At 43.0% G+C, this 26,343-nt stretch overlaps 1 long non-coding RNA gene across 2 annotated transcripts in view; it reads left to right on the forward strand.

The window, feature by feature from the left end:
* The window catches only part of LOC131202175 (uncharacterized), a 39,998-nt gene extending 23,062 nt beyond the window's left edge, over positions 1-16,936 (forward strand). Inside the window, exons 3-5 of one of the 2 annotated variants that reach the window (XR_009156086.1) lie at positions 15,094-15,214; positions 15,629-15,805; positions 16,756-16,936. This is a non-coding gene — a long non-coding RNA (uncharacterized LOC131202175). The remainder of the gene's footprint in view (positions 1-15,093; positions 15,215-15,628; positions 15,806-16,755) is intronic. The other variant, XR_009156087.1, reaches the window with a different exon arrangement.
* Positions 16,937-26,343: the final 9,407 nt, after the last annotated feature.

The following is a 26,343-nucleotide window of genomic DNA, read 5'->3' on the forward strand; positions in this document are numbered from 1 at the left end:
AAGTTTGATCAGCCCTTTCCTGGAAGGGAACAGCATTAAATTCCTGTGACTCCTGAGGCATATTAGGAGACCAGTTAGGCTGAGCCATTTGTGCTGGTATACTTGGATTTAACTCCCTAGCAGGCTCACTCTGGCTCCCATGAAAGAGTCCCAGCCAGTTTCTGGGTTTTTTCAAAATTATTCTCCGACGCCTTATGCCTTCTTTGAGCATCTTTTTCAGCTGCTGCAGATGAGGATTTTGCCTGCTTGGCCCAGGTACTGACAGCAACCTTGGTGGAACGTAATCTAGGCTTCTTAGGGGCAGAACACCCTGCCTGATGGTGACTGGAAGAAGACCCCTCTGAATCACTAGTATTAGTCATTATTGAAGTAAAATAGTAGGCTAGATTACTCAGAAAACTTTTGGGGATATATGTGCTAGGAAATCCTAGACTTTTTATTCACTGTGCAGATCAGGTCCCCAGAATTCATGCCAAGCCGGCAACACGGCTTGTATTGCGTGTAATATTGCACGCAGCAGCAAAGCACCACACATGGCGCGAGACCGGCAACACGGTCACAAATGCCAGAAATAGCACCTAGAATCCGGCAACATGATTTACTTGCACTTCAGATGGTTCCTCAGCGATGTCCAGGCTCTAGGAAGGTGATTCCCCTCTGCAATGTTGCTGCCTGGTCGTCTGAACCTCTCCTCACTGCTCCAAAAGCTGCAGACAAAATAGCCGCCACCCACAAAATGGTGGCTATCATCAGCGTGCCTTCCTGCTGAGCCAGGGCTCCTCTGCACTGAAATTGCTCTCCCAGCACCAGCTGTGGCTGTGGGAATCACCTGCCTCCTCACCAGGCAATTAGCAGCTTCCTGCTGGGCCGGGACTCCACCGTGCCAAAATAAAGAAAAAAAGAACCGAAAGAGTTCTCCCAGCCCTGGCAGTTTAAAGGTGTAGCCACATGGCAATGCTGCCTTAGTAGCAATCTGATCACTACTATAACACAGCCTTGATTCTCCTCCTGGAGCAGTCCCTGCCAGCAAGATTTAAAGAGGCAGTGTTGTTGTTTTTTAATTTATATTTATTTATTTATTTATATATAATTTATTCGTAGTTATAAAAATATAATTTAAATATATATATTTATTCGTAGGTTTTCACGGGTATATGTATGTAGGTTTTGGTATGTTCGTGTCTTTTCCCGTGTAAGATTGGAAGTATTTAGGCAACGTTTCGATGAGATCTGAGTCATCATCTTCAGGCTTTGGCTTTGTTCTTATGTGAGCATTATTGCTCACATAAGAACAAAGCCAAAGCCTGAAAATGATGAGTGAGATCTCAACGAAATGTTGCCATATATTCTCGTAGGTTTTCACAGGTATAGGTATGTAGGTCTTGGCATTTTCGGGTCTCTTCCCGTGTAAGGTTGAGAGTATCTTGGCGACATTTCGACGAGGTCTCACTCATCATCTTCAGGCTGGTGTTTTCAGCTTCGTGCTTCGGGTCTTTTCCCGTGTAAGGTTGAGAGTATCTTGGCAATGTTTCGATGAGGTCTCACTCATTATCTTCAGGCTGGTGCTTTCAGCTTTGTGCTTCTGTGGGCAAAGCGTGGTCAGAGCTGCCGTCTCTCTATAAATACTGGTGGGGACAGGTGGGGAGTGTTGCTGTGAGCGGGTTGGTTGGCTGTGTGGTTGCATCTTGATTGGTGGATGGAGTTGGTGTTTGCAGATTCGTCGGATGCCTCGCAGTATCCTGTGTGGGTGTGGTCCTATCTTTTGTTCTTGAGCTTTGATGTTGTGGCCTCTGGAATTCTGTGATGTGATGTCTTGAGCAGATGGTTGTGATGCAGCATCCCAGGCCCTGGCCTGGCTCCGAGTCCGAGGTCCTGGCATGTGTTCCTGGCATGTGTCAGCTTGCTTTGTGTGGGGATCGGAGGGGGGCGCAGCAGCCAGTGGTGCCAGCATGGTCTGGCTTCTGGATCGTGGTTTTGTTTCATCTGTGGGATGGGTTTGAGTTTGAATCTGGTGAGGATGATTGGTGGTGGTGTGTGTTATCCTGGGTCCGGTGTCAATTTTCGTGGCTGGGACTCGTTTGTTGACTAAGGCCAGTTTCTGGTAGGTGGGAGGTGTCATCCCATTTGTTCATGTTGTGGGGTGTTTCTCTATTTCGATGGCTTCCATAATTATTCTCTTGTTATAGTGTTCAGTTTTGGAGATTAATTTGGTTCCTTCAAAATCAAATTCATGTCCTGTGGTTTTAAGGTGCTGGAAAAGGAAGGAGGTTTTTTCTTCTTTTCTGACTGCGTTCTTGTGTTCTGTTAGTTTGTCCAATGTATGTATGTATGTCCAATGTATGTATGCAGACTTTGCATGGTATTTCATAGACCCCTTGGTTTTCTAGATGGATCTTGTTTTTGGGGTTTCTTAAGATGTTGGCTATTTTTTGGTCTGTGCAGAAGGCTGTCTTGATGTTGTGTTTGTGGAGAATTTTGCTGATTTTATCTGTGGTGCCTTTGATGTACGGGAGGAGGGCTATGCTGTTGTCTTGTTCTGTGTCTTGGTTCTTGGGCGATGTCTCCCTTTAAATTAGATTGGTAATTGTGTTTCTTTGGAATCTGTTGGAGATTAATATATTTGTGAGAGTGTGTAATTCAGTTTTCAGGTGGTCTTTGTTGGCTAGGCGTTTGGTTCTGGAGATGAGAGTCTTGGCTATGGAGTTGATCTGTGCAGGGTGGTGATGTGATAGTGCATTTAAGTAGCGGTTGGTGTGTGTTTTTTTCTGGTAGATGGTGTGTCCTAGGGAGCCATTGAGTTTTTTGTAGATTAGGACGTCTAGAAAGGGGAGTTGGTTGTTAGCTTCTATTTCCATACTGAATTGTATTCCCCACATCCCCACCAGTATCCCCACCCCCACCAGAGAGACGGCAGCTCCAACCACGCTTTGCTCACAGAAGCACGAAGCCGAAAGCACCAGCATGAAGATGATGGGTGAGACCTCATCGAAACGTTGCCAAGATACTCTCAACTTTACATGGGAAAAGACCCAAATATGCCAAGACCTACATACCTATACCCGTGAAAACCTACGAATATATATATATGTATGTATGTATGTATATATGTATAATTTTATTTTATATACTCTCCAAGCAGCGCACAGGAGAATCACTGCACACATTTTAGTCCAGAAGTTTCAAATCAGGTTAGGTTTCATCAAAATAACAGCATTCTAGCACACTCCTGCCCCCAAGATGGCTGCTGAATGGTAAGAGAATTTTTCTCTCATGCTGACAATCTCCTGATTTTGCTGCCAAAGCTGCTCCTTTGGCAGCATTGTTCTGTGGATATGAATGGCAAGACTTAGGAATGACCCAAGATGATTTTTGGATGGCCGTGGACCCCCCTTCCCCTGTAGTTCCTCCCTCTGGGTGCGGCCACAAAGTCACCAGTCACCTATCCATCTTTTCCTCTGGGCAGATCATTCTCTTAAACAAACCTGGGTTAAGTTCATTTTTGAAGTGTTTGTTTTGTTATGCTTTTTATCTCTAAACGTTAACTGGTTGCATACTGATTTATTTTAAACCCCCTCCCCCTTTGCTGGATTTTAATTGCAGTTTTTTTTGTCTTTTTCCTTTGATCTATTTGGCTGCACTGAATGACTCAAGGAAATCACAGGGTGTTTCTGGATAGTGAAGGCCTTAATGTGTAATTAATACTGCTTCCCTTCCACGTTGCTTAGTTGTAAACAGAAAGAGATGCAAGTGAGGATTAGCAGGTATCTCTTGAGGCAAAGGAGGATTTGGAGAATTGGAAAGGAGGACAAATGGGGGTAAAGCCAGGACACACTAACTGCTTAATCTCTTGGCATCTGCAACAAAAATTACATTTAAAACAGAAAAAAACTGTATTTAGGCCTATATACATATCAAATCATTTTTTCCAGAAAACGGGGGTTTTTTTTACAGCTGAATCTTTCCAATATATTTTTATTTTCAAGAACATGCTAGTTATAGTAAAGAATTCAGGATAACACTTTTCTTCACCATAGAAACATGAGTTGTATGGTTTACAGATTACAGTGATCATAGATATGAAAGGTGCAGACTGAAAGAAACAAGGGACTGGAATCAGGAAATAATGTAAATCTAGACTGTGAATCTCAGTAGACAAGGAAAAGAAACAATTTACAATGGCACATACTTAAATGTTTAATGGCTACTGTTGTTAAAACAGTCCAAAATAATACCAGACAATATTTGATTTTAAGGCTAAAATCGGGGGAGGGAGAACATGTCCTCCTTTTGTCAAATGTCTGATAAGCCTGTCAGATGTCAAGCCTATATAGGTAGTCCTCAATTTACAACAATTCGTTTAGGGACCAAAGTTATAACACCACTGGAAAAAGTGAATTATGACCAGTTTTCATACTTAAAACAGTTGTGACATCCCCATGGTCACATGATAAGAATTCAGACTCTTGGCAACTGGCATGTATTTATGACAATTGTGGTGTCCCGGGGTCATGTTATCCCCTTTTGCAACGTTCTGACAAAGAAAGTCAATGGAGAAGCCAGATTCACTTAACTGTGTAAGTAACGTAACTGCAATAATTCATTTAACAACTGTCAGAAGAATAATTTGAGGTTCCAAATAGAGCCAGAGTTGTGCAAGAAAAATGAAATCTGACTTAGCAATGGAAATGTTGTCCTCAGTTGTGGTCATAAGTCCATGTACAACTCTTCTGAAAGGCAAATATAAATATACCTTGTATTTGTTCATTCTTATTTAAAGGTAACTTAAACTGTTTTATTTAAATACCTCTTTTTTTGTTTCAAATTGCTCAAACTTCATGTAGTTTATCTTTACAAAATCGTATGACATAAATGGTTGCCAAATGGTAGATATGTTCTTATGATACACCAAACCTCAAGCTGTCCTACTACATTTTAGCTTAACATATTGTGGGAGCCAACCCATGTTTTTAATATATGCTTCAGTTTGTAACAGAAAGTCAAAAAACTGAATTGTGAAAACTCTGGTTAAATTAATCCTGGGAAAGAGTCCTGTAAACATAGCCTGTTGCCTGATCCTCCTCATATTTCCTCACAAGTTTGTTTCATCAGTTAAAAGGAATTTAAATCTAGGTATCAAAAGCATAGGACTAAATTCCAACTAGGAACAAATAATTGTTCAAAAAGAGTAAAATATATCATACATTTTAGTCAATTCTGGTGATTTCCTTTCAGCATATTCTTTTAGAAACCATAATCTCCTTTTTAATAAGAAAGGTTAAATTTACTATACAATAACATTCTGTAGAGAAGAGCTGCTAGTTGACTGTATTTCAAATTACTCAGCAGATGTAAAATTGAGCAGAAAATAGCTGATGTGCCACTTACTATGCTAATGATTACTTTTGGAATTGTGCAAAATAGCAGCTGTTCTTTAAGAATATATGCAATTTGTAGATGTAAGCATGCAATCATTGCTGTGGCCAGAAGCCCAGGTTATTAAATTGCATTATTGCACAGCCCTGCATGTTCTTCTTTATGTAATAACAAAATGCCTTATAATGAAATTATATTGTTGAAAATGTCAAATTTAAACACAATAAAATGATCCAAGGTTACCAAAATACAGGTCTGTGTATTAATAGATGTTAGAAATATGCATAGTTTTTGATTTATGTATATGAAATCATTATAATAAAAGGGAAAGGGAAGATTATCATGAAATAATTTATTAACTATCTATACACTACTAAAATTTTCTTTCCTGTAACTTTTAATTGAGTGAAATGGTGTGCCAGTAGGGCAAAATGTTTTGAACCAAGATAACATCAAATGGACTAATATAAAAATGCATCCAAAATCCAGGATTCATAACTCCTGTGGAATTGAAATTTGGCAAATTTTATAACAATGTTATGGCATAAAAATTATCATAAAACATATAATACAAAATATCATAAAACATTTCCCATGCTGATGTTTGACTGTACTATATACCGTATTTTTCGGTGTATAAGACACACCGGAGTATAAGACACACCTTAATTTTTTTTGGTGGGGGAAACAAGAATTCTGCTTCTGCCTACCAGCGTCAGGATCAACGGCGTCCTCACTTCCATTCGGATTTTGATAACGGGAGCGGCCTGGGGAAGCGCGGAGGTCAGGACTTGCTTGGCGAAGCAGGCACTGTGCAGGGAGCAAAAGGCAAGGCACTGCCACCCAAAAACACTGTTGCCGTGATTTCTGCCGTCTGGAGATCTCCGCTGCCTCCCCAGTTCCAAAAATGGGATGTGCAGAGGCAAAGAAAGAGCATCACGTTTTCGGGCGGTTCCAGGCAGCAGAGATCGCAGCAACAGTTTTTGGGTGGCAGTGCTTTGCCTTACACCTCCTGCGCAGCACCCAGCAAGCCACCAGTTCCTTGAAGATGCAAGACGTTTTCATGAGGATGCGCGGCTGTACAAATTGCATCGGAGAGGAAAATGTGATGCATGGAGGTGATGCTCTTGCGAAGCGGGCACTTTTGCACGAGAGATGTAAGGCTAGGTGGCTCGCCACCCGGCGTGCCCCTTCTCCAGATGACCCAGGCTGAGGGCAGTCGCAAAGCCGCATGCCCTCCTCCTCCTTTTCTGCAGTCAGCTTCTGCTCCTGGCCTGGGAGGTGAATCTGGCTAGTAAGAAAGAGAAAGTGAGACTGCAGAAAAGGAGGAGGACGGTGCACGGCTTTGTGAATTGCTTTGGACAATCAGGGAGGAAAAAAAGCGTTGCCTCCCTGCATGGCGTTTTCTGGCGTTTTTTTCCTCAGTTCTCCAAAGCAATTCGCAGAAAAGGAGGAGGACGGTGCTCAGGTTTGCAAATTGCTTCGGGCAGTCGGAGAGGAAAAAGAGTGTTGCCTCCATGCATTGCGTTTTCCGGTGTTTTCCTCCTCAATTTCCCAAATCAATTTGCAGAGCCGCACACACCCCTCCTCCTCCTCCTTTTCCACAGTCTCACTTTCTCTTTCCTCCTCGCCAGATCCGCCTCCTGGGCAAGGAGCAGAAGCCGACTGCCCTCAGCCTGGGTCGTCTGGAGAAGGGGCAGCCCGGGTGGCGAGCCACCTAGCCTTACACCTCTCGCGCAGAAGTGCCCACTTTGCAAGAGCATCGCCTCCATGCGTCACGTTTTCCTCCCCAATGCAGATCGCACAGCTGCATGTCCTCAGGAAAATGCAGTAGCGGGGATTTTAGGCTGACAACCTCCGAAGGGCGGGGGGGCTACATTCGGCGTATAAGATGCACCCAGATTTTCACCCTCTTTTTTGGGGTAAAAAGGTATGTCTTATACACCGAAAAATACGGTAGTTCGATATGGGCTATTTTCAAGGCAAATACATATTTGAATGTATTCCAGCTTTTCCAGTGAAGATAGTATTTATTTATTTATTTATTTATTCGATTTTTATACCGCCCTTCTCCCGAAGGACTCAGGGCGGTGTACAGCCAAATAAAAAGTGCAATATATAAATTAAAACAAGACTAAAACAAACATATTACAAAATGGCCAAAAATTTAAAACATTTAAAACATTTAAAATAGTTTAAAAAACCCTAAAAATATAAATAACCCCAGATTAAAATTTAATTAGGCCAGTCCCGCTTGAATAAATAGATGTTTTTTCAGCTCCCGGCGAAAAGTCCGAAGATCAGGCACTTGACGTAAACCAGGGGGAAGTTCGTTCCAAAGCGTAGGAGCTCCCTCAGAGAAGGCCCTACCCCTGGGGGCCACCAGCCGACATTGTCTGGCGGACGGCACCCTGAGAAGGCCCTCTCTGTGAGAGCGTACGGGTCGGTGGGAGGCATAGAGTAACAGCAGGCGGTCCCGTAAGTACCCGGGCCCTAAGCCATGGAGCGCTTTAAAGGTGGTAACCAAAATCTTAAAGCGCACCCGAAAGACCACAGGAAGCCAGTGCAACGGGTTGCTCCCACTATTACCCGCGCAGCTGCATTCTGGACTAGCTGCAGCCTCCGGGTGCACTTCAAGGGCAGTCCCATGTAGAGAGCATTGCAATAATCCAAACGGAAAGTGACAAGAGCATGAGTGACCGTGCATAAGGCATCCCGGTCAAGGAAGGGGCGCAACTGGCGAACCAAGCGTACTTGGTAAAAAGCCCTCTTGGAGACGGCCGCCAAGTGATCGTCAAACGACAGCCGCCCATCCAAGAGGACGCCCAAGTTGCGCACCCTTTCCATTGGGGCCAATAACTCGCCCCCCACAGTCAGCCGCAGTTGCAGCTGACTGTACCGGGGTGCCGGCATCCACAGCCACTCCGTCTTGGAGGGATTGAGCTTGAGTCTGTTTCTCCCCATCCAGACACCGGGATAGCACTTCGACAGCTTCGTTGGGGTGGTCTGGGGTGGAGAAGTACAGCTGCATATCGTCGGCGTACAGATGGTAACTCACCCCGAAACCACTAATGACCTCACCCAGCGGCTTCATGTAGATGTTGAACAGGAGGGGCGAGAGAATCGACCCCTGAGGCACCCCACAAGTAAGGCGCCTCGCGGTCGACCTCTGCCCCCCTGTCAACATCGTCTGCGACCGGTCGGAGAGATAGGAGGAGAACCACCGATAAACGGTGCCTCCCACTCCCAAGCTCTCCAACCGGTGCAGCAAGATACCATAGTCGATGGTATCAAAGGCCACTGAGAGATCTAATAGGACCAGGGCAGAGGAGCAACCCCTATCCCTGGCCCTCCAGAGGTCATCTACCAACGCGACCAAAGCTGTCTCCTTACTATGTCCGGACCAGAAGCCGGACTGGAACAGGTCTAGATAGACAGCTTCATCCAGGTACTGGGGAAGCTGCCATGCAACCACACTCTCTACAACCTTCGCCACAAAGCGAAGGTTGGAGACTGGATGATAATTTCCCAAAATAGCTGGGTCCAGGGAAGGCTTCTTGAGGAGGGGTCTCACCACCGCCTCTTTCAAGGCAGCGGGGAAAACCCCCTCCAACAATGAAGCATTTATAATTCCCTGGAGCCAGCCTCGTGTCACTTCCTGGGTAGCCAGCACCAGCCAGGAAGGACACGGGTCCAGTAAACGTGGTTGCATGCAACCTCCCCAGCAACCTGTCCACATCCTCGAGAGCCACAGACTCAAACTCATCCCAAACAACCTCAACAAGACGTGTCTCCGTCATCCCACCTGGATCATCGCAATTTTGGTCTAAGCTATCCCGAAGCTGAATGATTTTATTGTATAGATAACCGTTAAACTCCTCAGCACGTCCCTGCAGGGGGTCATCCCGCCCCTCCTCATGAAGGAGGGAGCGGGTCACCCGAAACAGGGCAGCCAGGCGGTTATCTGCCAATGCAATGAGGGTGGAAACGTAGGAACGTTTCGTCTCCCTCATTGCCACTAGGTAGATCTTAGTAAAAGATCTCACTAGTGTCCGATCAGCCTCGGAATGGCTAGACCTCCAAGTACTCTCTAGGCATCTTCTCCGACGCTTCATCTCTCTCAGCTCCTCAGAGAACCAAGGAGCCAATTGAGATCTACGCCAGGTCAGAGGCCGCAAAGGCACGACACGGTCCAAAGCCCCAGTCGCGGCCCGTTCCCAGGCCGCAACTAGTTCTTCAGTTGTGCCGTGGGCAAGTACACTAGAAACTGTCTCTGTTGAAGGAAATTAGCTAAGAAACAACTCTGAAAGGATGATCCAACGGGTCATCAGCTGTGTAGTTCTCTAATATAACTTTATATAACTATAAAAATAACTTTATATAACTATAACTAAAGAGGTAGTAGTTTGGCTTATACTAGCATGGTACCATGTATGTCTTAAGGACTCATATTGTAGCAACTTATGCTTTATTTCCTTACAAGTGGAACTTTTGCTTGATAAACTTGCATTCCCTCTTTTAAATTAAATATTTCATAATTTTCCAATTTAAATCAACATCAAGAGCAAACTATTAAGTGTTGCCAGTAGGTGGCAGAGTAAACTAGATTGAGCTTCATGTGTATTATTTAAAAATAATAAACATTGCTTGTTCTGTATCAATTTCTAAAACTGATTTAGAACCAATGAAAAACATACTGCACCAAGTTATACATTAAGATGCCTATTTTTTCTAAAGTTATTTTAGCAAAGCCATTGCAGTCTATTAGCTATGCATTTATTTATGCCTCAACTTGAATAACAATTTTGGGAGAATCCTGCATTTCTGAAAGTAATGCTTTCCTTTTATGTTATAAGAATTCTCATTATCCTTGAGGCGTTTTATATAGTTGGTACCTCAGAGACAGAACTAGTTACAATTGATTATGACTAGATTTTTTTTCACTGCAGCATCAGACCTATGGAACTCTCTTTGATTTATTAAAGAGTCTGAAGACTTATTTTACATACACGCTTTTCTCCCTTAGCAATCTAGTTTTAATATTGTGATTTTGTTATTTTTTGTATCTGAAAGTTTATATTATCTTTGCTATTGTTATTTATGATTTGTATAATGGATTTTGAAATTTTATTGATTTGATTAATTATGTAAACTTTTATTGCGAATCACTAGATTTTTTAGGAGTGTGCAAGTTTGATAAATAAATGACATCTCACTACTTAGTCTTCTACTGGTCATCTGGAACAAAAGAGACTAATGGGATGAAATTATGGCTCTAATTATTCAGGGGATTGAAAATCTGCTACTTGTCACATATAAATAAGTTGCTTACATAGATTCTGCATGGACAATTACAGTGAAATTTTCCTGAAATCATTGAGTGGAGCACTGTTTCTCACTCCATAAACATACAAATAGATGCATACACTGCATAACACATAACTGTATATGTTTGAAAAACCCTTATATATGTTATTGTTACTGATTTTTTTGGATCATTTTTCTCTTTTGTTCTGTTTTATTAAATAAACACAGCAAAAAAAAGGAGACCAAAGCTTGTGTTTTCTTGCATGGTTGTTTATCATTTGCAATCCATTTTCTTACTTTTGATTCCTCTTACCTCACAACTTCTGGGCTTCCATCTGCCACAGAATGTCCTGTCAATATTATTCTCTTTCAGCTGCAGCAGCCCATAATTGCAAAACTGCCAAGAATTTATCATTTTTACCATCACAACTCACACACAACTTGGATGTTTCCATTCTTTTTAAATTCAAAAGACTGAACCCTGCCTGCCTGCCTTTTTTTCCCTCCCATTTATCAGTTGAAAAGAAAGCTGATTCCATGCCATGTGCATTTCAATATTCAACTGACAATTGCCAGTTAGTTTCAAATTGCTTTGGAAATATTGGGAAATGAAACTTGTGGTGATGTGGTAGTGTCTAAAGTACATTGTGTCAAATAGATAAATTGTGGTTTGTTCAGTACAGTATTTTGGAGGATTATCATAAATATTTGAACTCACTGCTATTTGGAATTTACCACTTTCACCCATTTAAGTGCATTATCCACTCTATTTTTTTTCATCTGGATTTTAAATGTTAACTATGTTAAGTATGGTAGTATACATTTTGCCAGTTTTCCTATTAGCGTTCTTAGGTATTGCTAGATTCCAACTTGCAAAAATTGTATTTCATAAAGTTTGTTTCCATAATAATCATGCTTCAGTTTGACAAACTATTTAATTTGAAAAGTTGAAAATATTTCTCCAAAGACATAAAGTAAGCTTCGGTTCTAGAAATATAGATAGATAATCTTTATAAAAATTGGTTCCTTAATGGCACAAGATGATGGTGGTGATGATTATTTTTATCTGAGGAAATTATGCTTTTCTGTCAAAATACTTTATGTTAGTATTACTTTGGTGTAGTAGTTAAACATACTGGACTAGGAGCACTTTTGGGGAAGAAATGCCAAAGTGGAAACAACTAGTGAAATAAAGAACTGGCAAATAGACTAGCTTTATAATTTTTTGAACAAAGAGGAGACTTGAGATAATCTACAGGTGCTCCAGACAGTTGCTTCTTGCAAGAAGCCGGCAAGGCAACAGTCTTCAATGGGTTTTAGAGTTCTGGGAGATGAAGGAATAACCATATTGCTTAGGTTAACTTCTTCAAAAGGATTGGATTCCCATACTTCCTTTTCTAATCACTTTTGGAAATTGCTTGTTAACTTTTTTAAACTATTTTTTAACCTTTAGACTGACACATTCTGTAGCATTTTGTTCAATCCTTAGAGAAAAAATCTAAATACAACTTTAAGAATTTTAAAACATTTTTAATTAATTTCATTGCACAAGGTGCAATGACAATAAAGTAAACTAACTAACTAAACATCAAAAGGGTATAGTTTGGAAATGGACTAAGGATCCAGAGGGGTTTGGGATAATTTATAAGAATCATTCCTGTGGGACAATGTTTTCATTTAGAATTATTTTTAAAAAATCAGAGAATGGAGCTTTGAAGGCTGGATACTAGAGGGAATAGAAAAAAACTAAAGATTATAATTAAAGAAAAGAGCACTTATTGCTACAGAATGGAGCAATATATCGTAGTTTAACATTATCATATTAAAGGATATTTTTGAACAATGGACCCAGAAGTTACTTTTAAAAGTATCTCACTCTATAGATAGATTATCTTTAAAAGATATTACTGAAGAAAAACGAATTTTACTAGACAAGAATGGACTGGAAACCACTTCTGAGTTGTTGCCAAGAAAACTTTGTAGACTGGTCCATGTAAGTCACCAGAAATCATGATTGACTCAAAGGATCATAACACTCAAGAAAATGTGTTTCCTTAGTGCCATGAGATTGATGATGATGATGATTTTTTCCTGAGGAGACTATTTTAAAATGCCTCGTGACATTCCTGCCTACAGCACTATGTGAAACAGTTCTACTCACTCTTGTTTTTCTTAACTGAACATAAGGATAGCATTGTAACAAGGTCAACTCCAATAAAGCTTGTCCTTATCTTAGAATCATTAATATCCTAGAGAAAAAAAATATGTGCATCATTTCACAAGCTGATTGGCAACGTATACTTGTTTCTCTGCCCACATTTTGCTCTCACCTGTGCCTACAACATCTATTAATGCAAACAGCCAGATCAAGTTGTATTTTCTTTATAACTGTTCTGCTTTTAACAAAGCAACAGTCTTAATAATTTTGAAATATAGGAAGAGCATAATATATGTAAAAGAAGGAGACAAAGAGAGAAATACAAAAATTTGGCTACCTAATAAACACTGACCTTCAACTTCTTGCTGGTTTTGCCAGAATTATGAAAGCAGAGTCATGCTATTTTTCTTTTGAATGCGCATGCAATGTTGCATCAATGCTATGATGCTTTCATCACTGTTGGCTAATTAATTGCTTCCATCATAAATTAGACAACTGTATAAAGTAATTAGAATACTGAATAATATGCAATGGCTTTATCACTAGAGCAATTATCCCAATTTTGAAAATAATAGTTTTCTTCACAGCAAGATTTTCATTCCTCCGTTTTCTTTAATTACTAATTCCTACAACTAATTACTCAAATTATACTAGGAGCCTATTGGTGAAATAACCAACAGACCACTAAAACCACATGGCATCACCATAACACACAAACCAACTAAAGCTCACCAAAACATCATTAGTAAACCAAAACACCCAGCAGCTCCAGAAAAAAAAATGGAATCATCTACAGCAGTGATGGTGAACCTTTTTTTCCTCGGGTGTTGAAAGTGCATGTGCGCACACAATGGCACAGATGCACATGCCAACAGCCATAATGCAATGGCCCCCGCAGGCCTCACCCCCACACATGCATGCGCGCTCCCCATGCTCCCCCCACGCATGCGCACAACGCCCACGTGGTCCCCCGTCCCCACGTGCAACCCCCATTTTGGTGCTAGCAGAGCCCCCAGAAGCCGCCTAAAACCAAAAATGGGTGGGGGGGTGCACCGCAAACCCCCCCCCCTTCATGCATGCAAATGTGACCTCCCCCGCGCTTGCGAGTGGATCTGCCGGCAGAGACCCAAAAATCAGCTTGCTGATGAAAGGTGCACAGGAGTGCGCAGTGGAGCTGATCAGGGCTTCAGGTCATGTGCCTGCAGAGATGGTTCCGCGTGGCACCTGTGGCATCATGGATCGACAGTACAAGGACTGTAACAGCCACTATGTAGGACAAATAGAAGAGTATCAGAACCCATACAAATGACCCAGCTTTTAATTATCATGCTTCAGATATGTAATATGAAGTTGCTGTTCAGAGAAGTCTCTAGGAAAAGTGAAAGAAAGAGGAGGTCAACCAGCAGGAAAATGAATTGACTCAATTACAGTAGCATTGAGTGCACCCTTAAAAGATACCAAGGGATCAGACTGGGGCCAAATCTTGGAGAAAATCTAAAATATATGTGGTTGCTAAGAGTCAACATTGAAGTGATGAAAAATAATCAGTCCTTATTCTAAGCAGCTTATTAGAAAATTCTATAAAAATCTATAGTATTTATCTTAAGGCTAGCAAATCTGTGCTATAGTAATCCATATAATCAGCAATGGCAACAAAAATGTCTACCAATCAGGTTAAAAATAGCAAAGGCATACAGAAGGTATATAAATAGGGTAGAATAACCACCCATTACAACCTGAAAAGCTGGACTTATTTGTATGTATTTTTTAATTTTTTTTAAAAAAAACTTTTACTCTGTGAGTCTTCCTGAATCCTCTACCAGAGGTTTTGGAGTCTGAGAGTTTTGTGCAATATGGTAGCTGTTCCTAACATCAAATGCCACCTTTAAGTGGTATAAAGTTAAAAAAAGATGTTTCCATATCAATGCTTAAGTCATGTATCTGTATTTCCGGGTGTCAATTGTTCCTGTATTTTAAACTGCCAGTACTGTCAAGTTAACAAGTTAATTTTTTTCTTTACAACATTAAAGCTTATTTTGAAATAGAATATTAAAGCTAATCATGCTGTCCATATGACAAAGAATGCATGCTTTGTCATTTCCTTTCAAGTTGTTTGGGCTATGTATCATTATATTTAGTACATCAGAGGGTTATGGCTCATTTCCTAATTTGACATTTCTCTTAAAATTCAAAAAATATGGTGAAGTAGCAAGAGTAATATTTATACTGAATCATTATTTCATGCTAATTTTCAGATCAAATATTCAGAAAATATTAAGCAAATATATATACTATAAGGTGACTGAAGGGATATGCAACAACATAGGAAGGACACAGTTAAAATGAACAAGGCAGTCATGCAAATTGGGCTGGGTGGTGAGTATATTTTTTCAGTTGTGTGAAGACTTATTTTCTTTTTAAAAAGAATCTACATATAGAATTTACCCTATGAAATTCATGTGATTATGACCCTATAATGGTAGGAAATCACAGTGCCATGGTGAGGGGGAGGGCAGGAGGAGTGGTAGTGAAAGCTACAAAAAAGGAACTGCCCACCTCAATATAGTATAATAATATTGCATAAAAATAGTTTGTAATCTGCCCTTGATGCAATAATTTTATAGCAATTCAATATGACACATCAATGAAACTCCTAATTCAGCAATCGTCACATAACTCAATGAAGTAGTGGGTTCCCTTCATTGATATATTCAATAAATAATTGAATAAATCAGTTAAGAGAAACACTACAAAGCCTATTCAAGCTGATTTAAAACATTTTATTCCTAGGTAAATGTAAAGGTTCCCCTCACACATATGTGCTAGTCATTGCCGACTCTAGGGGGCGGTGCTCATCTCCGTTTCAAAGCCAAAGAGCCAGCGCTGTCCGAAGACGTCTCTGTGGTCATGTGGCCGGCATGACTCAATGCCAAAGCTGCACGGAACGCTGTTACCTTCCCACCAAAGGTGGTCCCTATTTTTTCTGCTTGCATTTTTACGTGCTTTTGAAACTACTAGGTTGGCAGAAGCTGGGACAAGTAATGGGAGCTCACCCCATTACACGGCAGCACTAGGGATTCGAATCGCTGAGCTGCCGACCTTTCAATTGACAAGCTCAGCTGTCATGTTTTCATCAGGAAAGCAAAGAACCTTATTCATGGACTCCTGTTAATTTACTAAGTATAATTCATTTACATTAATTCATGAATATCCCAGGCCAAATAGGCAGAATAGATCGATGCTTTGCATTAGTACTTAATATCCTTGCCATCAGCCATATGCTCTTAATTGTACTTTGGCACAGTAATCGAATAGAATAGAATAGAATTTGTTATTGGCCAAGCTTGATTGGACACACAAGGAGCTTGTCTTGGTGCATATGTCTCAGTGTACATAAAAGAAAAGATACGTTCATCAAGAATCATAAGATGCAACACTTAATGATAGTCATAGGGTACAAATAAGCAATCAGGAAACAATATCAATATAAATTGTAAGGATACAGGCAACAAAGTTACAGTCATACAGTCATAAGTGGAAGGATATGGGTGATGGGAACGATGAGAAGATTAATAGTAGTGCAGACTTGGTAAATAGTTTGACAGTGTTGAGGGAATTATTTGTTTAGCAGAGTGATGGCGTTCAGGAAAAAACTGCTCTTGTGTCTAGTTGTTCTGATGTGCAGTGCTCTATAGCGTTGTTTTGAGGGTAGAAATTGAAACATTTTATGTCCAGGATGTGAGGGGTCTGTAATAACTTTGATTTTCCCAATGCTAAATGATGTAGAACGTATAACTCTCTTTAATTTGTACAGTTATTTTAATTTGCTGCTACAATAATAAAGACACATAGTGATAAAGCCAGTTTTTATTTGTAGTATATAAGTAAAGTAACATAATCTATTGTTACTCATCCAGATCTCAGAAATCTACTCACATTGACTTATGATTATCTTCACTGCTGTTCTCTTCAAAACATCAAGATGTCTGGATCAGCTGATCAATGTTTTGGGCTCACCTCTTTCAGAGCTACTCTGGTGGCTGCAAAAGAATGCTGCTAGTTCATGAGTTGTTCAAACCTTCCTTAGCCAATTGTAACTTAATAAACCATTATTCAGCTAATATTGACTAATAGTTCATAATTTTTTGTATGTTCAATAGATTTTAATTATTTGAAAATACAGATGTTATCTTAACTAATATGTGCCTCAAATATAAAGAAAATAAGGTTAGCAAATTAAAGGAAGAGTTTCTTTACCTCCCAGGTCCACCAATACTAGTTTACCATCTTTTAATAAATAAGTAAATTTAATTTTAATGGGGTTTTATCATTTTAATTGTAATTTTAAATCTTGGCCTATTTAAATAAGTTTTTTAATTTAGTGTTTTATCTTGTATTATATTTGTATTTTTATCGGGCTGTAAACCGCCCTGAGTCCTTCAGGAGATAGGGCGGTATAAAAATTTGATTAAATAAATAAATAAGTAACACGAGGATGCAATAAAACTTGCAATAAAAATGAAAATAATTTCAGAGCTGCATTTATCCAGTGGTGGTAACTTTTTTATACCATTGCATCAGGAGTGAAGTGCTCCTGGTTCAGACCAGCTCACCCAATCCAGTAACGATGGTGGGTGGTGGTTCAAAGAACCGGTAGCAAAAATCCCTGGCCCCACCCCCTGCCTCTGCTGAGCCACGCCATCATCAGAGGGTTTTGTTTTGTTTTTTACTTTTAAAAGTAGTTTTTCTTCAGTGGAAAACATGCCTTTAAAAGTTTTTTTAAAAAAGCCTTTGATGATCCCTCGACTCAGCTGGGATCGTCAGAACCCTTTAAATTCTTTATTTTAACAACCTCTTCCGTCGAAGAGGTTGTTAAAAAAAAGGTTTTAAAAGGCTCCTCTGGCGATCCCAGCTGAGTTCCTCATCACCAAAACCTTAAAAAACATTCTTCAGCCGAAGAGCTTGTTAAAACAATTCTTTTAAGAGGTTCTGGTGATGAAGCAACTTCAGCTGGGATTGTCAGAGGAGCTTTTAAAATCTTTTTTTCCTCTGGCAATCCCAGATGAGTTGCCTGATCATCACAGGCTTTTAAAATCATTTTTAACAACAGCCCCCGTCCATGCCTACCTTTTGGACTGGCAAAGCCATGCTTTACATCAGTTACATCAGCTAGCAACTGAATCTGCCTGCCTGCAATCCATTTCCTCAGTGAGCAACTCAATCTGCCTGCTTTGCTGGCTGAGGAACTCTGGGAATTGAAGTCCAGAAACCTTAAAGTTACTAAGGTTGGAGACCCCTGATCTAAAAAATATAAATTAAATAAAATAATAAAACATTTGCAGCTTTCTGAGATTTGGTGTGTTTCTGTAGTGTTTCACTCTAACTACAAAAACACACAAAATTTCACAAAGCTGTATGTGGCATTTTCTGTGTGTGTGAGTCAGTTGTGTTGTGTTGTGTGTGTGTAAAGTGTGAAAGTTGTTCTTTGGTACCTCTTATTGTTTTGTATACTTTGTTTATTATTCTTATTATGTATTGTTATTGGCCATGCCCACCCAGTCATCTGACCACCAAGCCACGCCCACCAATTAAGCCACGCCCACAGAACCAGTAGAGAAAATTTTTACATTTCACCCCTGCATTCCATCAACAAAGAACAGAATTGCCCAGTTGCTGAAGGTTGGTTTTGAAAACAGATTTAATTGATCTATTGGTAGTCTATTGTATTAGCAAAACATTTGCAGTATAGAGTAGCTCTCATCCACTCCGAATGAGATGCTACAAATAAAAATCTGTAGAACTGATAGAAGTACCTTTTGGATAATTTGTAGAATCAGTTCCAATGCCTGAAATCTAAAAAGCAGAAAAGAATCTTGTGATGTTAGGAAAATTCTGCTCTCTAAATCTTTGTCCCAACTTCAAGTCATGTTATACTGCCTCATGATGGTGGAAGTAGATAATGGCACTGAACATGTACCAAGGATGAGCAAAGGATCTTTCAGAATTCATCATCTTTATGATGTAACAACTTCAAAGCCCTTGGGATGTTTAATTCCTGATGTATGGAGAGCAAATCTGGAGCTTTGAAAAGACAATTTCAGCAGAAATATGGAATGTTAGAAACTTAGACATGGGAAAGTCCAGCACAGTGAAAAATTAAATGAATTGACTGTGTGCTGACATTTTGACCATCAATGAATTGAAATAGACTAGAATTTCAAGATGCTACTGTTTTCAACTCAGGACATTAAAAAAAGGAATTGCTGCTTTCAAAGTCAGATAGAATATACAAAGACAGTATCTGGGTACAATGAAGCCAGTAACAAAATAATGTCAATTTTGGAGCCCTTTGGTATGACAGTTTATACAATTTAATATTATGCTTATGCTCCAACTACTGTGTCAGAAGAAGTTGATGAGTTTCATGATCAAGGTCAGGCTGAAATCAATGGAACAGAAATCAACAAATAAGATGTGATCCCTATGGTTGGAGACTGAAATGCTAGAATTGCAAATAGTAAGGAGGAAAACATAGTTGGACTATATGGTCTAGGAAACTGAAATGAAGCAAAAGAACAATTTATCATTTTCTGCCAATCCACAGAGTCCCTGCTGAGGAACTTGAACATCTAAAACGGTGCTGCATTATTAATACTTGGTCCTAAAAGTGCTAAGCTGGATTTCTATGAGGTACTAGGAGTAATTTAAAGATTTGGCATTAAATTATAGAGCTTTACATGTTTTATAATCCAAGTACTTAATAATGTTTGCCTCACAATTTTGCAACATGCACTATGTTTTTTGGGGGAATGAGAAACACATCTCATCACCAGCTAGTTGGCTCAGCCCACAAGGTATCGAATAGGAGTAGGGGTTATCAATGAAACATTCAGTTATGGAATTGTCTTCTAGAAGAAATACTGCTAGTCGATTGAAGATTACAAGTTGATCCAAGCATTTGTAGAAAAATAACTAATTCAAGATCATACTGCCTTTCAGATATTTAATATTTTTAATATTTTTATCTGACAATATTGGTCAAAATTATTGGTAGTATTTTCAATTTTTAATGTAATTGTTTTACAGACAATTGTTTGCATTGCTCTCTTGTACATCATAATAGGCACCTTTAAAAGCAAGTACATCACAATAGGACAATATTAATATCTCACATTTTGACTAGACTAAAGCTAAGAAGGGGAGTAAAGCAGAGGTGGGCTGCTGCCAGTTCAGACCTATTCGGGTGAACCGGTTGTTAAGATTCTGCACAGTTCAGCAAACCGGCAATCCCATCCTGCACACCCTGCCTTGCCCCGCCCAGTCACTCCTCATCTTGCCCACTCACCCAGCATAGCTGCTGCTGCTCTTAGTCTGGCTCCCTCACTTACCTCGACCACATGGTCTCTGTCAGCCAGCCAGCTAGCCTGCCTTCACCAGCATGGCTGCATCCCACATAGCGCTCTCCCCCTGACCCAGCTGAGTCAGTGGTTCTGATCTGCCTGGGTGAGCCTGCGAGCAAGGCCCGAATTCCAGTCTAGTTGCCTCCCAGGTGGCCCAGCCAGCTTGCTTGCCTTTCATGCAGTGGTCGTGGCCCAGCTCTCTGCCTCAACTACTTTCCTTTGCCGATCTCCACTCCTCCTCACTCGCCTAGACTAGACTCACACAGCTGCCTTCTACTGCTCCCGCCCGCTCCAGCAGCAGAAGCCTCGAGACAGAGGTAAGTGCAGCTGGGCATCCCCTTGGGGAAGCGGGGCTAGGAAGGGCACTCATCTCCAAAGCCTCCCATTTCTCTCACCCTCTGCCTCCTACTGCTTCTCTCAGCCTTAATCTTTTTCTCTCCCTCTGCCTCCTACCGCTTCTTGAGGCTCGAGACAAAGAGCCTGGTCTGGGCATACAGCCCTCCATGATGGAGCCCCTTCCTGGGGAGCAAAGCCTTGGACAAACTAATCTCTCCCGAAGGCCTTGAGGAGCTTCAGACTTTCCATGCGCCTCCAGTAGCCCGACTGCCCTGCCCTTCACAGATCCCAATGGGGCCAGTGCCTGCCACTGGCGCTCTGGGAGGGTGGGCGGATGTCCCAGGACTGCATGCACACACCACAGCAGAGCAGCAATCTTGGCCCAGCACAATGTCTCCCCTGAGGGCTGCCCACCATCAGCCTTACTTTCACAGGCAGCCATGTGCTAGCCCTGTTGGGATCTGAAGGGCAGGGCATTCAGGCCAGCAGAAGTGCGTGGAAGCTCTGGAACGTAAGGCCGACACGCTGGGAAAGGGAGACCCGCTGCGCTCAGCCAAAGAGCCGCTTCTTGGGTCTGGCACGCCCATGGGGTCTCCGGGCGACTGCCGCCTGCTCACTTTCCCCTTCACCTCGGGTCCCACATCCAGGCCATTATGGGGGGACGTGCTGCTTCCAGGCCTTGCTGGCCAGCGGGTGGCCAAGCAGCCCTTGGGAGAGATGCCGCTTTGGGGCCAAGACTGCTACTCTGCTGCAGTGCACATGTGCAGCCCCAGGACATCTGTCCATCCTCCCAGAGCACCACCACTGCCGCCACTCTGGAGCTCGCCTTACACCACGACCACTCTGGAGCTCCGTTTCTGCCTTCTGCCGCCACCGCTGCCACTCTGGAGCTCGCCTTCTGCCATGGCCGTCCTGGAGCTCTACTTCTGCCTTCCACTGCTACCGCCCTGGAACTCCGCTTCTGCCTTCCGCCACCACCACCACTACTCTGAAGCTTGCTTGAATCAGTTCGTCCAAGACATGCTTTGCTCCCTGGGAAGGGCTCTGTTGTGGAGGGCTGTATGACCAGACCAGGCGCTTTCTCTCAGGCCTACCACCTTGCATGGGGTGGCAGGAGGAGGAAGTGTGTTGCTGGGAAGGCTGCCTACAATTCTTGCAGCCAAAGCTGGGTTGAACTATAAGACCTCCAAGGTACCTCCTTCTAGCCTATGATTCTAAAGACAAGGGAATTTGCTTAAATTGAGTGTGTGTGTGAGTGTGTGTGTGAGAGAGAGAGGGAGAGAGAGAGAAAGAGATGTGGCTTCTTGGGGGGGTGCATTTTGGAGAAGTATCAAGATAAATGCCAAAAGGGCAATCAGTTTGGAATTAAATTCCAAATGAAATTGGGTCTTCAGGGTAAGGAGACATGAAGAACTTTCAACTGCAGATTTCTAAAAATCTTATTAAAAGGAATGTCTAGAGGAAGCTCTTTAACTCATTAATCCAGAGGGAGCAAAAGAAATAGGGCCCCAATGAGGGTCTTAGTGATCTAGCTCAGAAATAACAGAATAACAGAATTGAAAGTGACTTTGAAGGTCTTCTAGTCCAACCCCCTGCTCAGGTGGGAAAACTGAAGATGCCAAAATCTGAATGGAGGGCCTGGGAAAGATGTCAGAATAATAGAATAATACTTAGAAGGGACCGGGGGGGGAGGGGGGACCGACCCTACCATTTCAGAGAAATGGCTGTCCAGTCTTTTCTTAAAAACTTCCAGTGATCCAGCATCCAGAACCTCTGGAGACAAGCAGTTCCACTGGTTAATTGTTCTCGCTGTCAAGAAGTTTCTCCTTAGTTTTAGGTTGCTTCTCTCTTTGTTCAATTTCCATCCATTGTTTCTTATTTTGCCTTCTACTTCTTTGGAAAATACATTGCCCCTGTTAGGTTTGGGTATTGACGAGGCAGGAGACCAGGTTAGTGACAACAGCTCTTTAATATAGTGTGACCCAGCAAAACTCTGGAGAAAAACCTCTCCTTATATACACTTCAGCCTGAGGCTGCATCCAATCAGAAACGAGATATTTCCCGCCTAAAAATCCCGCCAAAACTTACAGTAATACATTACACTCCTTCCCTCCCAGAAGGCACTTTGCCAATATTTGCATATTACTTCTCTACGTAGTCCTGCAGGTACGTGGGGCGTCTCCTGACTCTCCCGGACCTGCGCAGTTCACTTTCTGGAGTTGAGTCGAGCTTGCCGGAGGGACTTTTCGTTCCTCTGAGCTCCTCCTCCCGGCCATCCGGCCCTGGATTATTCGCCGGCTCGGACCTGCTGTCCTCTAGAGGGACCGGAGGGTGTCGCTGGACCTCGCCTGACTCAGATAAGTCTCTGTTTGGTTCTTTGCTTACGCTTTCTGTTTGTTCTTGGCGCGGTCAGCTGTGGGTTAATTAAATCATAGTCAGGGCTGTTCTCGCCTAATTCTGCCTTATCGCTCAATCTGTTTCTTAATTGATCTATGTGGCGCCTCCAGATTCTGCCATCGTCTAGTTCCACTAGATAAGATTTGGGGCCCGTTTGTCCATGACTATCCCCTCTTCCAGTTAGGGCCGTCGCTGTAATTATGTGCCCACACCGAGTCTCCTATGTTTAACTCTCGGATTCTATCTGGTTTTGTTTTGAACCCGTCCTGTCGTAGTTGGTGTAGCCGGTCTAGCGGGCACCGTAGCTTCCACCCCATTAAAAGCTCGGCTGGGCTGCGGCGGTGGCCACACAGGGGTCCTGTGTTGACGGTTAGGAATCGTCGATTTGTGCCTGCCAATCGCCGGGCCGCCGTGATAGCGCTTCTTCGCACTCCGGACAAAGCGTTCAGCAAGGCCGTTCGACGCGGGGTGGAACGGCGCTGAGAGGCATGTCGGATGCCCTCTTCAGCCAGGTACCCTTCAAATAATGCTGCGGTGAACTGTGGGCGTTATCGGACACGAGGTGTCCGGTAGCCCGTGCGTGGCGAAAAGGTGTTTTAGTGCTGAGATGACAGCTCCAGCGGTTGTGGATTTCATTAGGATGATCTCCAGCCATTTGGAGAATGCATCCACCACAATTAGAAATGTTTGGCCGTGGAAGGGCCGGCAAAATCAATGTATGCGGGACCAAGGGCCTTGGGGTTTCTCCCACTCCAAAACTGGGGCCGTGGTGGTAGTGGTCTGGATTCCTGACATACTTGGCATCGGCCAACCCTGTCACTGATTTCCCTGTCCATTAGGGGCCACCAGACATAGCTCCTAGCCAAACCCTTCATCCTCACAATTCCTGGGTGACCCTCATGCAGGAGTTCCAGAACTTTTTCTCAGCTTCTCTGGAACTACCACCCTATCCCCCAGAGCAGGCACCCCTTGCACAGACAATTCCCTTTTTCTTTACAAATTCCTTGAAGCGTTAGCCCGGTAGCTGGCCATCCCTTGAACCCAACTGATTACAGTCCTTAAAACAACGTCGGTAGGAGGCCGAGCCACTTCCTGCGATGTGACTGGCCCCGAGTCCAAAGAGTCAATTAGTAGAACGGTGTGCCCGGGTGGGGTCCTCGATTTCCCCTGGCAATGGGCATCTGCTCAATGCGTCCGCATGCCCCAGCTCCTTTCCAGGCCGATGCTGCAGCTTGTAGGAGTATGCGGTCAAAAAAATAGTCCATCTGGTCAGTCTAGGTGAGAGTTCTACTGGCGTTGGGCGGTCGCCAGCCAGTAACCCCAATAGCGGTCTGTGATCAGTGACAATTTCGAAATCTCGCCCAAAAACGTATTCGTGAAATTTTTTCACCCCTGACACTATTGCGAGAGCCTCCCTATCTAGCTGGCTGTAATTCCTTTCAGCCGGGGACATCGTTCGTGAATAGAACGCTATAGGGGCTTCAGTGCCGTTTGGGAGTCTGTGGCTAAGTACCGCTCCTACTCCATAGGGGGACGCATCACAAACCAATACTAATGGCAGTCTGTTGTTGTATTGTATTAACAGGCTATCGCTTGATAGCAAACTTTTTACTGCCTCAAATGCCCTATTCTCTGACTTCCCCCACGACCAAACAGTGTTTTTTCCAAGCAATTTATGCAGCGGTTCAGCAACGGTTGCCTTGTCTTTTAAAAACACGGCGTAAAGTTTACCAGACCCAGGAAAGCCTGGAGTTCTGTCTTGTTTTTGGGTGCTGGGGCTCTCTTTATCGCTTTGACTTTGCTCTCAGTGGGGTGAATCCCTTTTTTGTCTATTCTATAGCCCAAAAATTCAACAGATTCGACCCCTATCTGACACTTGCTTGCTTTGACTTTTAATCCTGCCGACCTAAAAATGGCCAAAACTTTCCTTAATCGCTTCCCCAGTTCTCTTAAATCTTCCCCTGATACCAACACATCATCGAAATAGGGTACGACTCCCGGTAACCCTTGTAGGAGCCGCTCCATCAAATTTTGGAATAGCCGGGCCACACTCACCCGAACTGTAACGGGTGCACTTAAAGGCACCCGTGCGTTACAATGGTCTGGGCCTCAGCTGTGCTAGCATCTACGGGTAGCTGTTGATGCGCTTGTGCCAAGTCTAATTTGGCGAAAACTTGCCCGTGTCCTAGTGAGTGCAATAAGTGTTGCACTACTGGAACTGGGTAGGCGCTCTTTTGCAATGCTTTGTTCAAGGTAGCCTTGTAATCAGCGCAAATCCTTATGGACCCGTCTGGTTTTATAGGGGTGACGATTGGCGTCTCCCATTTGGCATGGTCAACTGGCACTAGTATCCCCTGGCTGACTAATTTATCTAACTCTTTGTCGATTTTAGGTTTGAGTGCAAAAGGAACCCTCCTTGCCTTTAACCTAATGGGAGCTATTTGGGGGTCTAAATTGAAGGAGATAGGGGTCCCCTTGTACTTGCCTAAACGGTCCTCGAATACGTCTGCGAATTCCTCCAGTAGGGCGTTTTGCAGGTTGCATCCGCTCCGGTGGACGCCAGTCACCCCCATTCCCAACGCCCGGAACCAGTCTAGCCCCAGCAAGCTTGGCAAGGTTCCCTCGACTAACGTGATGGGCAGGGTCTTTTCGTATGTCCCGTACTTGACCTCGACGGTCGTTGTCCCTCGAACAGGGATGCGGTTGCCCTGGTAATCCTGCACCCGGAGCCGTTGTTTCTGTAGCTTGCGCTTTGCGATGTGCGGCAAGGCTTTCACAAAAGTGTCCCAGGACATGATTGTGATAGCTGATCCTGTGTCTACTTCCAGTCGGCACGGTACGCCTTCAATTGTCGGGTTTGTGAAGATCTTTTCTTGATGCGGGTAGCTGCGTGGTCTATGGTAACAGTCATTCGGTTTGACTTGCGCTCTTTCTTTCCTGGCCAATCGGGTCGCCTCGCCGATCTCGCGCTCTGATTGGCTGGTTTGAAATTCGGCGGGAATGTGGGGTTTGCATCTCTGACTCAGAGCCGCTCTGATTGGCCGATTTGAATTTTCGGCGGAAGGTTGGGGTGCTCGGCAGACTTGAGCCAGGTGCCCCTTCCTTTCACACCGCCGGCAAATGGCGTCCCTGAACTTACATCTTTGGCGCTGATGTCGCCCGCAACTTCCGCATTCCTCCGGGTCTTCCCTTGTCGATTTTCCGGTGTAGTGGACTTCTTCCTCCTCTTCGCTGGTTGACTCACGATAGGTTTCTTCGTGGTGGACTGCGCTCGGCTTTGCGCCCGCCATTGGCGTGAGTCGCTTTTGTAAGGTGTCTGCTGCATGGTTGGACATCTCATGGGCTCTGGCTTCGTCCAGAGCGTTTGCCAAT

The sequence above is a fragment of the Ahaetulla prasina genome, chromosome 7 (assembly GCF_028640845.1).
Source record: "Ahaetulla prasina isolate Xishuangbanna chromosome 7, ASM2864084v1, whole genome shotgun sequence".
Taxonomy (NCBI): Eukaryota; Metazoa; Chordata; class Lepidosauria; order Squamata; family Colubridae; genus Ahaetulla; species Ahaetulla prasina.